Raw genomic sequence first — 14,512 nt, forward strand, 5'->3', positions numbered from 1 at the left:
AACAGCATTGGTAATAGTGATAGTGCAGTCGGTTTTAGTAAATACCACCAATGATAATCTCAATGGCTCATTTGGAGTAAACCTACGTAAACCACCATGCGGAGACTTCTAAGGGCAATCTTTCCCAAAGGTTTCAGGGTTAATGCCTATAGACCGTGGCATGTGGGGGTGTAAAGCATAATGGCTTCAAGCTGACCACTTCTCCTTCCTTTCAAGCTGCCCACATCTGGTTTCCTTCCCACATCGGCTGCAGAAGGCTTGGCTGGTGACATGCTTGAATAAATGGCGATCTGTAGATAGGGAGAGTTTCGTCATGAGTCACAGGAAAGGAAATCAGTGAAAGCGCTGTACAGTCATTGGGACGGGAATGAGTAACGTGTTGAACACGAGCAGGTTCACTTTATGCGTCATGATCAACATGCCTTATGTCACTGTCTGGCTCAATCCCACCACTTTCTGTAATCTTTCCATTATTTCTTTAGGTCCCACAGATCCTTAAAGGATACACCCGAAAATGTATGTTACCTCAACGTTTACTCTCACTTATGTGGTTTTAAAGTCATCATGAAGCAGAAGATTTCCTCTATCATGATGTACATCCACTTGAAACGGTTCTGAAATTAGAAAAAAAATGTAGGGCGGTGCATGATTTCCTCAGTTGGAAACCACTTGGACTGTTGGATTGTTGGTGCTGCTAACAAGATAAAAAAAGATTGACGAAGAGATGAAGGTGTGCTCATTTCCCTTATACACATTTCTGGAGATTGCGAATCATATAGCCAAAGGAACATATGGCTGCTTTTCGTCTTTTAAATGAACGGCGACGGGGCGGGAATTACACCATTCCTTTTCTCGTTTAGCAGACCGATTACCTTCATACACTCTCAGAAATCAAGGTACAGGAGCTGTCACTGTTGAAGTACCTTTTTATAACATACGTATTTGTACCCAAATCCACAGTGGTACCTAAAATGTACATATTTGTAACTAAAAAGTACCTTTGAGGTACCATTATGGACCCTTCAGGGACAAATATGTAGCTTTTAAAAAGGTACTGCTCCAGTGACTCCAGAACCAGCCTCTGTACCTTTATTTCTGAGAGTGTATGGACGGCTTTTCTGCTGTCACCAGCTCGCCCAGTGGCTCGACATGTACGTTGATGACTTGAGACGCAAAGCAGAGTTGACAATCGTCATTCAATCGACACTTAGTTGACTGTTGCCTCTGGTGGGTTTACATGAGAAGAGCAGGTGTGAATGGCACTCACTAGAGAAATCTGAGATCTCAGAAATCGTACACAGCCACCTCTGGCGAATTCGCAAAAACAAAAACTGCAAAAAATTTTTTTAAATAAATAAATAATAATAAATAAATAGCTCCAGGGACGTATTTTGGTCTCTCCAGAAATGTATATAGGGGTACGTAATCAGAATGAGCCTGGGTTGATGAAGGCTGAGGAGAAATGAGACGCACTCTAATAGCCCCGCCCTAGAGGCATTCCATGTGACCAGAAGTGAAGATAAGTCATTTCAAGGCGGAAGAAAGGTTTTTATATGTGATTCTGAGAACTAATAATATTTTTTTAACAAAATAATGAAGTGCTTAGATACATTGCTTATAAAAACTATTACTGTATGCATATAAAAATACGAAAAGTACATTTTGATTTCATTGCCATAAGAAACTCTTAGGTTACTTTGTTGAGTTTCTTGTTGAACACAAATAAATGTATTTTGAAGTAAGTAAGTAAAGTTTATTTATAAAGCACATTTACTTCAGTTTGGCACTGACCAAAGAGCTGGACAAAACCATAGCACACACTCTAAAAGAGTAAAAATAACAATAAAAGTAATAATAGGAATAAAAGTATTACAGCAACAACCACAATAAAGATTAAGAGTCTGGGAATGCAATAGAATAAAAATGTGTCTTAAGTCTAGACTTAAAAACAGAGAGAGAAGAAGCACTCGTAATATCCGGTGGCGGCTGGTTCCACTAACGAGGAGCAGCGACTGCAAAGGCTCTATCTCCTTTCAATTTAAGTTGTGACCGAGGAATTTGCAGTAAAATTTTATTTGAGGACCTAAGAGGCCGAGGAGTTGACTGTAAGTTAATACGTTCTGATATATAAGAAGGTGCTTGCCCATTCAGTGCTTTAAAAACAATAAGTAAAATCTTGAACTGAATTCTAAAATTAACAGGAAGCCAATGAAGGGATGTTAAAACTGGTGAGATATGAACAGAAACACTAACTGACCCAGCTGAGGCTCGAACCAGCGTGAAGACTACTCATCGACTCTTATGATAAAACAAAATACTGTCAAAGTCAATGGGTGCCAGCTACCAGCATTTTTCAGTTTAACTTCTATCTTGTTCAAAGTCAAACAGGTTTTGAACAAGTAAAGGGTGAGTAAATCTTCATTCATGACAAAATCTTCATTTTTGGGTGAACTATCCCGTTTAAATCGTTGAAAGTTTGTGGGGAAACAAAGCAAGGACCTGGAAAGATTTAGAAATAGAACATACATCAGTACTGGTCCTTGAATGAGCTTGACTTTATTTTTATTAGTTTAAAAAAAAAATCTTTATTTTTTTTCAAGTCTAAAACACTACTGTAGATTACTTTATTTACATTAGTTATGATAATTTATGCATTATTTAGCTTTTCCCGCATATTTACACATCTTTACATCTAAAAACATCCCGGAGACACAGCACTAAGAAAATTTTTGTGTTACTACCGTGTTACTACCTGTTGTCAAGCCAACTTGCTACTGTAAACAGAAGCTCGCAATGCTTGGCTTGTCTCCGAGTTTTGCTGATTGGTCCACTGCTATGGATCTGACATTAATAATGTTGCTGTGTGCAAAATGTGTGAGGCGCTGCAAAACGTGAATCTGTCAAGGGCATGTTTATGTAAAAAAAAACTATGGAAAAGTAACATATTCTGAATTCTACAATGAATTCTATGTGACTGACCCCTCAGAACTTTATACTATATTCCAATTTAATTCCCACAGAAAGGCATCAAGCGTCTATCAAGAAAAGTGGTTGCTTTTTGGGGAAAATTTTGATCTAATATTCTGAAAGTTCTGTAGTGGTTACATTTCAAATCCAACATAGACTCATTCTGAAAATGTACCCCAAACACATTTCTGGAGATGACAAATTATGTATCCAGACGAACGTATGACTGCATTTCATCTTTAAAACCAACATAATGGAGTGGCATGACGTCGATCCTTTTTGCACTTACCAGCTGACTGCTTACCTCAGTAGTGGATGGCTTTTCCGCTGTTACTAGTTTGTCCTGTGGCTCGCCACGTACATTGGAGTATTTGAGATGCAGAGAGGAGTTGACCGTGATGATGGAGATTGAGGACGAAGAATGATGCGAAGAATGGTTCCAGAAAGCAGGTAAGACAAAGCCAAAAAATAGTAAAATCCAAAAAAAAAAAAAAGAAGTAAATAACAGTGTGCGAATTTGGTAAAATCTGAAAATGTGGTAAAAATCAGGCTGGCGTGAGGGTTTTTAGTTTTCTAGTCAGTTGGGTTTAGTGAAGTGTTTGGGTGCTGGTCAATCAGTGTTTTTGAAAAGACTATCGGCTTGGTTTTGGAAAGCAGGAATGTCAATTGTTTGGTCGGTCAGTCAGTCCGTCAGTCAAGCAGTCAGTCGACAGCGACCTCTAGTGGATTTACACAAGAACAGCAGGCGCGACTGGCCCTCGTGAGGGAAATTTAAGATCTTAAAAAGTGCACACAGCGCCCTCTGGTGGATTTGCGAAAACAAAAACTGCAAAAAAGCGTAGCTCCTGGGATGCATTTGGTGCTCTCCATAAAAGGATATAGGGGTACGTAATCATAACGAGCCTGGGTTGTCTAAATCCATTTCTGGCGCTGTACTGCTCAAAGGGTTCAAATATTTTCTTGAGAGTTATTTTCATACTTGCATTATTATATGTATTATGCTAAGTATTTAAATTGTTGGAGCTACAGGTTAACTTTAAGATTATCAGTTTATATCAATTAAAATTTTGTCGCAAGAGAACTTTGTAAAACCTGAATTCAAAGATAAATTGAACACAAATGCACATGATGATGTTTAATTGTAGGGTTGTTTTTGAAACAATGTTAATTGTAATTGGCTGGCTGATTATTTCTTATTTTGACGTGCATTACTAATGAACTAGTATTATTAAACATATATATTTTTTTATGTTTAGTTTTCTTTATGTAACTGTTGGCGATTTAACTAATCTGATAGACCATACATTTTAACTCAATATAAGTGTAAAACATTAAAAAATTTTAAAGATTAAATATTGTACACTCTTTATTTTTATTTATTTTTTTTACAATTTTATTAAGTTAAAATGTCTAGAGTTAAGGTCAAAAGTTGAATAAATTAAAAAATATATAAGTTTTGCTGGTTGTTATAACTACACTGTAAAAAATAAATCCGTAAAATTTACGGAAAAAAAATGGCAGCTGTGGTTGCCAGTACTTTACCGTTAAAAACACGGTATAAACCGTAAAAGTAATTCTTAATTTTTACGGTAAATTACCGTATTTTTATATTATTTATAGAGGTAATATGTCTGTATTTTGAATGATCAACATCTACACATCTTTTGTTACACAGTTAGACACATTAGCATACCCACATGCAGGTGGTGATGAGGAAGTTACATAATGAGCCAATGCTCATCACAATCAACTTTTCCCATAAGCAGAAAAGAGAATCAGCATATAGAAGGTGCTCAGTGTCATTCACACAGCTACTAAACACCAGTATGGTAACACGCATAAAATTAAAGTCATGAAATAAACATTGTTTATCAACATTAGATGTAACATAAATCTCTAATGTACATAACTGATGGGGAAACAACTAAAAGGATCTATAATAATGTCAACCAAATGCATAAAAAGTGATGTGCCATGCAGGGAATTCTGGGAAAGTCAATTTACGGTTATTCGCCGTATATATTAAGGAAACATACCGTTAAACAGGTTACGGATTTGTACTGTAGCATTTTACAGTTTTTTACCGTTGAAATCACGGCCATTTTTTACAGTGTACTTATTCAAAATCAGCTAAATCAACACAACTTTTTGTGTTTTTTGGGGGGGAAACTTAATTGTTTTAATCCATTTAAAATGCAACTCAATAGATTTGCGTTAAGGCAACATGAAGGAGTTGTGTGTAACCCAATTTTTTACAGTGTATTTTGATTTGAGAGTGTATAAACATTCACATTTAGTGATCATCACACTTCAGAAAATGTGTTTAAATATACTGGAATTAAAGATGTTTGACTCTTTTCCTTAGACAAATGATATAGTATAGATATAATATAGTTATGGCTTTGGGTTACAATATACCACATGCTATTTGAGTTACAATGTAGTTCCCATAGTTTTCTTAAATGTGGGAAGTGGCGCTAATATAGACAGAGTGGGTGTTTCCTTTAAAAGGAATGCCGAAAAAAGTTCTGCTCACAGTCTGACGTAAGATTTACGTGTGTGAGTGAATAAACAGTGAAATGGCAGAGTAAACAGAGGCCTCTGCTGAAGAAGCTCTTTTTACGGAAGATTTCATTGTTCCTTGCCTCAGACCACTGAGAAAGGAGTGGGCTTGAAAGAAATGAGGGGTGTGGAGCTGGACGTGGCTATTATACGAACGGAGGGGAAATGACACACGCAAAATGCAACGAGCAGAAATCCTCACGGCACGCAGAGCCTGAGGAGAATAGCAGAGATTTCGTCATTGTTACGGGACAGAACTGGGTTTCCCACCTGCAGGAGTTCCAGGATCAAACCATTCCAGGAATTCTTGTTCGTGTTGCTCCATTACGAGAACTGTCCAACCTTAAAGGGAAACTGTTTAAAATGAATTAAGGACACATATACCCAGTGTTATTTGAAGCAGACTGTGTTTTGGTAATTATTTACTTAAAGGGAAATGTTCCAGACAAATTATTTAGCTTTTTCTGTTGAACTCAAATGAAGGCATTATTGAGTAATAATGGAAGTCAATGGAAGTTTCCGAAAGTCTTTTGGTTTCCAACTATTGATTTAAGCTGGATGAACCAGCACTTTTTTTTCTATTATAAAAATTATTATTTTAAATTTTGATGCTTGACGATGTTAGAGAAAAAGCAAATATTCATACGCGAGCCCTGAGAGAAGTGATCATTATTGGGGATGAACTTTTAATGAAACATGACAAATTTATATTAAATATACCTATATAAATAGGTTTTTTATATAGTTTGACTGGTAAGTGGTCATTTTATTGCAACACGTCTTGTCAACCGAGGCTCATTCTGAAAACTTACCCATATACACATTTCTGGAGAGCGCCAAATACGTCCCAGGAGGTATTTTTTGCAGTTTTTGTTTTCACAAATCCACCAGAGGCCGCTGTGTATGCTTTTTAAGATCTCAAATTGCTCACGCGAGTGCCATTCACGCCTGCTTTTTGTGCTAAATTCACAACACAGGCTCATTCTGAAAACGTAGTCCTATATACATTTCTGGAGATCGTGAATTATGTAGCTAGAGCTATGTGTGGCTGCATGTAATTTTTAAACAAATGCTATGGGGCGGTATGATGCTGTTCCTTTTCTCGTTTACCACAGATAACCACAAATCTTCGTATAGACAAATTTCCCGCTGTTACCAGTTTGTCCGGTATCTTAACATGTACATTGGCAGACTTGAGACGCAGAGCAGAGTTGATCACGATAAGGAAGTTTGGGTCTGGTGAAGATCGGTTCCAGAAAGCAGGTAAGACAAAAACGGAAGCCAAAAAAGTAAATTAAAAAGTTAGTAACAGGGTGAGAATGTGGTAAAATCTGAAAATGTAATAAAAATCAGGGGGCTTTTCTTTTTCTGGATTGCTTTTCAAAACACTGTGGTTTGGTTTAGGGATGGCGGTGGGTGGGGGGATTGGTCAGTCAGTCAGTGAGTTAGTCAGTAGCGGCATCTGGTGGATATGCGTGAGAAGAGCAGGCGCAACTGGTAACAGCGGGAAAGCTGGTCATATGGAGGTAAGCAGTCAGCTGGTAAGCGCAAAAGAAACGCTGTGATACCCATAGCATTTGTTTTAAAGACAAAATGCTGTCATACGTACTTCTGGCTACATAAATAGCAATCTCTAAAAATGTATATAGGGCTTTGTTTTCAGAATGAGCCAATTTTGCATCTTGTAAATGTCAAAATATCTTCTATAGTCCAAAATATTAAAACCAAAATGTATTGCCAAAGCACCTTGTTTGATTTTCTTGGCTCAGAATAATGTTGTTATGGTTAATAGCAGGAGTGAAAAGCACTCCATCCTGCATCTCTGCCATTCACATGGACTACACATCCCACAATGTATTGCATCACCCTATCACAGCTGTAGTACATTTCTTGGACTATTGCCTGGATTGCTTTGCATCCAAACTTTATAAGCCTCACTCATCCACACTGAAAAAAAATTATTCAAAGATAATTCCTTGGATTTACTCTATTTTTTTTACGTTAAGTGGTTTTAAACACTTTATTTAGGCTGAATTTAAACAAACAAGTTAAGTTGAACATTATTAAATTTTATTTGTTTGTTTAAATTCAACACAAATAAATTGTTTGCAACAGTTTTGCATGCAGCACTTTTTTCAGTGCACTCAGTTTTAGGTATCACTTTCAACCCAGGCTCATTATTGAAACATACCCCTTCATACATTTCTGGACAGCGCAAAATATGTCCCAGGAGATGCGATTTTTTGCAGTTTTTGTTTCGGCGAATCTACCAGAGGCCGTTGTGTAAGCTTTTTCAGATCTCAAAATTCTCTCGCAAGTGCCATTCGTGCCTGCTCTTCTCATGTAAATCCACCAGAGGCCCACATTAACTTACTGTCTGACCGACCGAATCCCCCAACCCACCCCGTTCCTACAACCCAACCGATAGTGTTTTCAAAAGCACAGATTAACCTGCTCACTGCCTTCCCTAATCCCAAACCCATTCGTTTGAGAAAATCAGTTCATTTGAGAATCACACTTCTCAAACGAACAGGTAAATGTGCCTGGGCACGGTTTGGATAGCATAGTGTGATAGCATAGCCTTAAAAAAAAAGACTTTACTGCTACCCCAAATCAGAAAAGGTTGGAACACCCTGATCTCACGAGGAAACGTAAGTATTTTACGTTTTGTCAGTTTAGTGGCAAATGCGTACGAATTCATACAAGTTGTAAGTCGTACAAAAATGTAGGGTTTTAAAAAGGAGGCGTGGCACCCAACCCCACCCCTAACACCAACCATCATTGGGTGATGAGCAAATAATACTAAATTGTATGAATTAGATCATACGAATTCATGCAAATTGGCCACTCAATCAAAAAGTTACAAACTGCCGTGAAATTGCATTGGAACAGTATGGAAAACGCAAATAAAAAAGGAAGTAGTGATTTCTCAATTAATTAATTTGCATTTCATTGCAGAAAATACAACAAATATTATTTAATATGTTCCTCATGATTTTTATTTCATTTTATTATTTTTGTTTTTAAGTAAACTCATATTCCAATTTTGGTTCTTGCAACGCATTTCAAAAAAAGCTGGAACAGTATAGCATTTATCATTTTGTAATGTCGCCATTCCTTTTCACTAAAAAGATGTTTAGACACCAAGTGATGAAGTGTTTCAGGTGTCATTTTATCCCATTCTTCCTGAAAACAAGTCTTAAGGTGGGCAACAGTGCAGAGTCTTTGTTGTCACATTTTGTGCTTCAAAGTGCGCCGCACATTCTCTATTGGAGACAGGTCGAGACGGCAGGCAGGCCAGTCAAGTACCTGTATCATTTTCCTCCACAGCCAGGACTTATGTAATGTATGCAGAATGCGGTTTTGCATTGTCTTGTTGAAATATACATGGGCGTCCCTGTAAAAGAAGGCAGCATATTGTGCTCCAGAATCTCTTAGTACTTTTCTGCACTAATTTTGCATCACAGAAGTGCAAGTTACCTTTGACAAGAGCATTGACACAATCCCATAACATCACTTTTGGACTTGTTGCTGATAACAGTCTGGATGATCTTTTTCTTTCTTTAGTCCGAAGCACACGCCATCAATTTCTTTCATAAACTACCTGAAACATTGATTCTTCTGACCACTGTACACGTGCCAGATGCCTCAGAGCAGCCCAGAGAAGTCGGCTGTGCTTCTGGACACTGTTAACATAGGGCTTCTTTTTGGCACTGTACAGTTTTAACTGCCATATGTGGATGTAACTATGTATTGTGGTACTTGCCAAAGTAGTCATGAGCGCATGTGGTGATGTCGCTGATAGATGAATGATGATACTTGATGGAGTACCCCCTAAGGGATCGAGATCAGGGTTGTTCAGTTTAGTCTTGTACTCTTGTCCTTTACACACGGAAGTTCCACCAGATTCCGTGAATCTTTTAATGATTTTCTGCACTGTTGAAGGTGAAATATCCAAATGTCTTCCCATCTTTCTTTGAGGAGCATAATTTTTTAAACATTTCAATAATTTTCTCACGTATATGATGGCAAACTGGTGATCCTCAGCCCATCTTTGCTCCTAAAGGACTAGACCTTTCTTGGATGCTGCTTTAGTACCAAATCATAATTATAGTCACCTGTTGACATCACCTGTTTCAAACCATCTCATTATTTAACCCATTTACCTGATTACAAGCCCTAAACTGCTCCTGTCCCATCTTTTTTTTTTTTGGAATGTGTTGCAGGTCTGAATGAGGGTAAATGATGTATATTTACAAATGAAATAAAGTGTACTAGACAAAACATTAAATATTTAGTGTTCATATTGTCCGCAATGAAATATAAGTCGAAGTATATTTAGAAATCACTTATTTATTTAGTTTTATTATTTGTGTTTTTCTTACTGTCCCACCTTTTTCTGATTTGGGGTTGTATTTGCAATAGATTTCTGCTGTACAACATTGGTATGTTTACAGGCAAAACTATGCAAGGCATATCTTACAGGGGTGGTACTTACAGTATATCTCAAGCTAAAATCAATATTGCAAGTCTGCATTCCGTCTTGCCTTGGACAACTATGAGTAACTAAAGCCTAAAACCACATTCTAGAACTTTCACATTACTGCTTGCTTACACAATCATGAACAAATATCCTTTCAACCAGTACTCCAAGGCAACAGAAGGGGGAATTTTTAATATGCCACAGAATTCACAAAAGCTTTTCAAATTGGTGGACTAATAATTCAGCTTGAGGTGAACTTTTTAATGATCGGAATTATTTATTTGGGATAAGAATAAAATCTGAAACATATCCATAGTGACACTTTACAATAAAGTTGTATTAGTCAATGTGACAATAAATGTATTTTGTGTATTTGTAATAATAAAATGATGACAGTATGCATTCATACTTGTCACTCATGGAAGAGTGAAGAGCATAAGACTGATTCCTGAAAGACCCCTGTGACAGACAAGTCTTTGTATTGATCCCGTAGGCCAGCCTGAACACCCGTCAGTGACCTACTCACACCTGCAGTTCTCCACGATGGACATCAAGCGTTCTCCAGCATCCGACAGCTAGACTGCAGCTCTGCACAAGAAGTTTGGGCAGTAGAGAAATGGTCATGCTCAACTGAGCCTGGTTTCTCTTAAGGTTTTTTCTTTCAATTTTGTCAAATGGTGAAGTTTGTTCCGCGTCACTGTCTCCAATGGCTTGGTTTGGGACTTGTGGAGCTGCGCCAGATTTGCTCTTCAGCGTTTGGGCTTTCAGCAGTGAAATTTAAACCACACTGAACTGAACTAAACTGAACCTCAACTCTGAAAACTGGACTGACACCATTTCAATTTACTAGACCTTCCATATTAAGCTACTTTGACACAATCTATTGTAAAAACGCTATAGAAATGAAGATTTTTTAATTTATTTAATAGAAATAAAGTTGTTCATTGTTAGTTCATGTTTACTCATGGTGCATTAATGCTAACAAGCATGAATTTGGATTTTACTAATGCACTTTAAAAAACTTTTAAAGGTAAAAAGATTCAAAATCAATTTTTTTTATTAGAAAAAAGACATACTTTATTTTTATGTAGTGTTAACGACACTAACAAACCATTAACAAACTTGTAACTAAGACTTATTTGCTACTTATTAACATACCTGTCAACCCTCCCGTTTTCATGGGATTCTTTCGTATTTTACAGGTCTATCACGCTAATATACCTTAAAGGTATTTTCCCGTACTTCTCCCAGGGAACACCCCTTGCTCTTAAATGTAAGTCTGTTCTGTGCTTTCGCTTTGTTTAGGCATGAAAACACTGAAATTAATAATAAAAATGGCAGGATTCCCTTCCTTTTCATTACAGGTGCCGTCGCCCCTTTATATGCAATCCTCAAAATAGTCATATAGCAGTGCGTGACTGTCAGCTGACGTGCTCCATAGTGATAAATAGACACTGTTTCTTAAACAGATTCTGTACACGCGATTTGAAGCAGAGCGAAAGTCTGGGTTTTGGGTGAGTGTTTAAACAGACACATACACATATTTAATAATAATAACATTTAAAGATGTCGATCATGGTGTTTTTTTTTTTTCAAACACAACAAATTTTGTCCTAAATGAGCATAAAAAATTAGGAAAGCAATTAAAAGCATTTTTAAAGTGACACCTCTGTTATTTAATCTAATCAAACGAAAAAAAAAACTATCTAAATAAATAGGATTAATTCGTTGCTCTTTAATCAGAATGTGTAAGTTATAAAGTGAAGAAAAGATTAATGAGATTTAATAACTTAATTCTATTTCATTGTAATAGCTATTAAATTTAATATGCTGAACTGTTAGCTAATTTATTTGCTGCTAATGTATATATTTATTCTTTCTTTTGTAAATATTAATAATAAAACATATTAATGACCGTTTAGCTGTTTTAACGGATTATTATGGTGGGCATATGCCTTATTTTCACATCCCAATGTTGACAGGTATGCCTATTAATAGTTATTAAGTTAGTAGTTTAGTTTAAGGTAGGATTATGGATGTATAAAGCAACATAGGTTCATTCTGAAAACAGCCCTGTATACATTTCTAGAGATTGCGAATTATGTAGCCAGAGGAACGTATGACTGCATTTGGTCTTTAAAAACGAATGCTATGAGGCGACATGACGTCTAGTGGCTCGCTGCATATGTCAGAGGATTTGAGATGCAAAGCAGAGTTGACTGTGATGATGAGGTTCGATTCTGGTGAAGAACGGTTCTAGAAAGCTGGTAAGACAGAAACAAAATCCAAAAATAAAATAAACAAGTAAATAGCAGGGTGAGAATGTGTTAAGCTCTGAAAACGTTTTAAAATAAGGTGGCCATGAGGGCTTTTCTTTTTCTGGATTGCTTTTGAAAACACATTCGGTTGGGTTAAGGGAAGTGGATAGACGCTGATCAATGTTTTTTTTTAAAGCATTATTGGTTGGGTTTAGGGAAGGAGGAGGGTGGGTCAGTCAATTCAGTCAGTCGACAGCGGCCTCTGGTGGATTTATGTGAGAACAGCAGGTGCAAATAGCACTCGCGATAGTAATTTGAGATCTGAAAAAGCGTACACAGTGGCTTCTGGCGGATTCGTGAAAACAAAATCTGCAAAAACAGTAGATCCTGGGACCTATTTACCGCTCTCCAGAAATGTAAATAAGGGTACGTCATCTGAATGAGCTTGGGTTGAAAATAAGATCCTACATTTTAAGTGCTAATAAACAGTTAATATCTCAATAACAGGCAGGATATAAGCCAGTGGTTAATAGTGTGAATCATTACTTAAACTAAAGTGCTACTAAAAAAAAGTCTTTGCCTGCTGCACACAAAGAACCGGTGGCGTATAGCTGTTTTTTCATTTTACAAATAACTCAAATAATGTCTTCTCCAGACCACAAAAAGTGCCCTCACCAGGGAAAGGCCAGAGTTGTGCAACAGCAATGTGAGTGTGGTTTTATCATGTCTTTGATGTGAGACATCTCACAGTGTTTCAAGAGCCTGGCGAGACACATTACAAGATCTAACACAACAATCAGTTACTTAATCTATTTCTCAGACCAACCTCATCAACATGAGCATCATGACTCATTATAATGGCGACACTTTTGTTTTTAAGCTCTATCTAATCTAAGCATGCATTCATATTTTCTCTGAAATTTGTCATTGTGTACAGCAGCATTATCTACATCCTACAATATTACATTGCGCCTTCTGCTGGAAATCTACTTGCTTAGTCACAGGACTGGTAAAACACATGGGATGCTTCTCATCTGTATACCAGAGTAAACCAGTCCAGACTTGAAGACTTGTTTATAACAGTTGTTGGGTTGTTTTATGATCAAAGGGAACATGTTCACAGGGGCTTTCCTTTATTGAGTTAACACAAACCTACAGATAATATCCAAAAGCTATTATTGTACACTCCAAAAAAAAAACATTTATTGTTTGTTCCAACTTATTTGACCTGAAACAACACAATCTTAATATATATATTTTTTAAAACTGAGACGACTTTATTCAATCTAGGCTCATTACTGATACGTACCCCTATATACATTTTTGGAAATTGCGAAATACATCCCAGGAGGTTTTTTTTTTTTTTCAGTTTTTATTTTTATAAATCCGGCAATGGCGTATGTGTACACCTTTTCTTTTTTTGTCGACTGACTAACCAACCTTTGCCCCCACCCACCCACTTCCCTAAACTCAACCTATAGTATTTTCAAAAGCACAGATTAACCCATCCACCACATCCCCTAAACCCAACCGACAGTGTTTTCAAAATCAATCCAGAAATAAAAAAGCTCTCGCAGCCGCCTGATTTTTACCACATTTTCTGATCTTCCTACGTTCTCACGCTGTTTTTTAATTGTTTATTTTATTTTTTGCCTTTTGTTTTACCTGCTTTCTGGAACCATTCTTCACCATACTTGAGCCCCATTGTCACGGTCAACTCCTCTCTGCTGCACCTTTGAAATCTGATCCGTTACTGATCCTCCTCGCACCCCCAAACCTGCCCTGCCCCGCTCTTAACTTACATCTGCGACAACCCCAACCCCCCCCCCCCCCCCCCTTCAGTTTCGTCCCTAACAACCCCCTTTCACCTCACCCCCACTCTTCACTTTCGTCCCCCTTGCTCTTCACTTTTGTGACCCCCCTGGTTTATTACACATCTCCCTTGTCTGGTTACATGTTGGATCTGTTACCCCGATCTGTTCTGGGGCCTCGTAATTTACAAATTAAGCACTGCCAGCAACGTATGTAGTGAGCCACTGGGCAAACTGGTAACAACGGTTGACGCTGTCAAGCGTTGACGCTGAAGCAATATGTGAATGGTGCGTAGCTGTTACATTTCTAACCGCCCATTCACATGAAGCTTCAGCATCAAGGCTTGACAGAGGGCCTGTCTGAAGTTGGGGCTGACGCAATCGTCACAGCAGCGTCAGCCAATGAAAATAGTCAGCAATAGGCCACTGTC

Source organism: Danio rerio, chromosome 3 (assembly GCF_052040795.2).
Source record: "Danio rerio strain M-AB ecotype USA chromosome 3, GRCz13ab, whole genome shotgun sequence".
Taxonomy (NCBI): domain Eukaryota; kingdom Metazoa; phylum Chordata; class Actinopteri; order Cypriniformes; family Danionidae; genus Danio; species Danio rerio.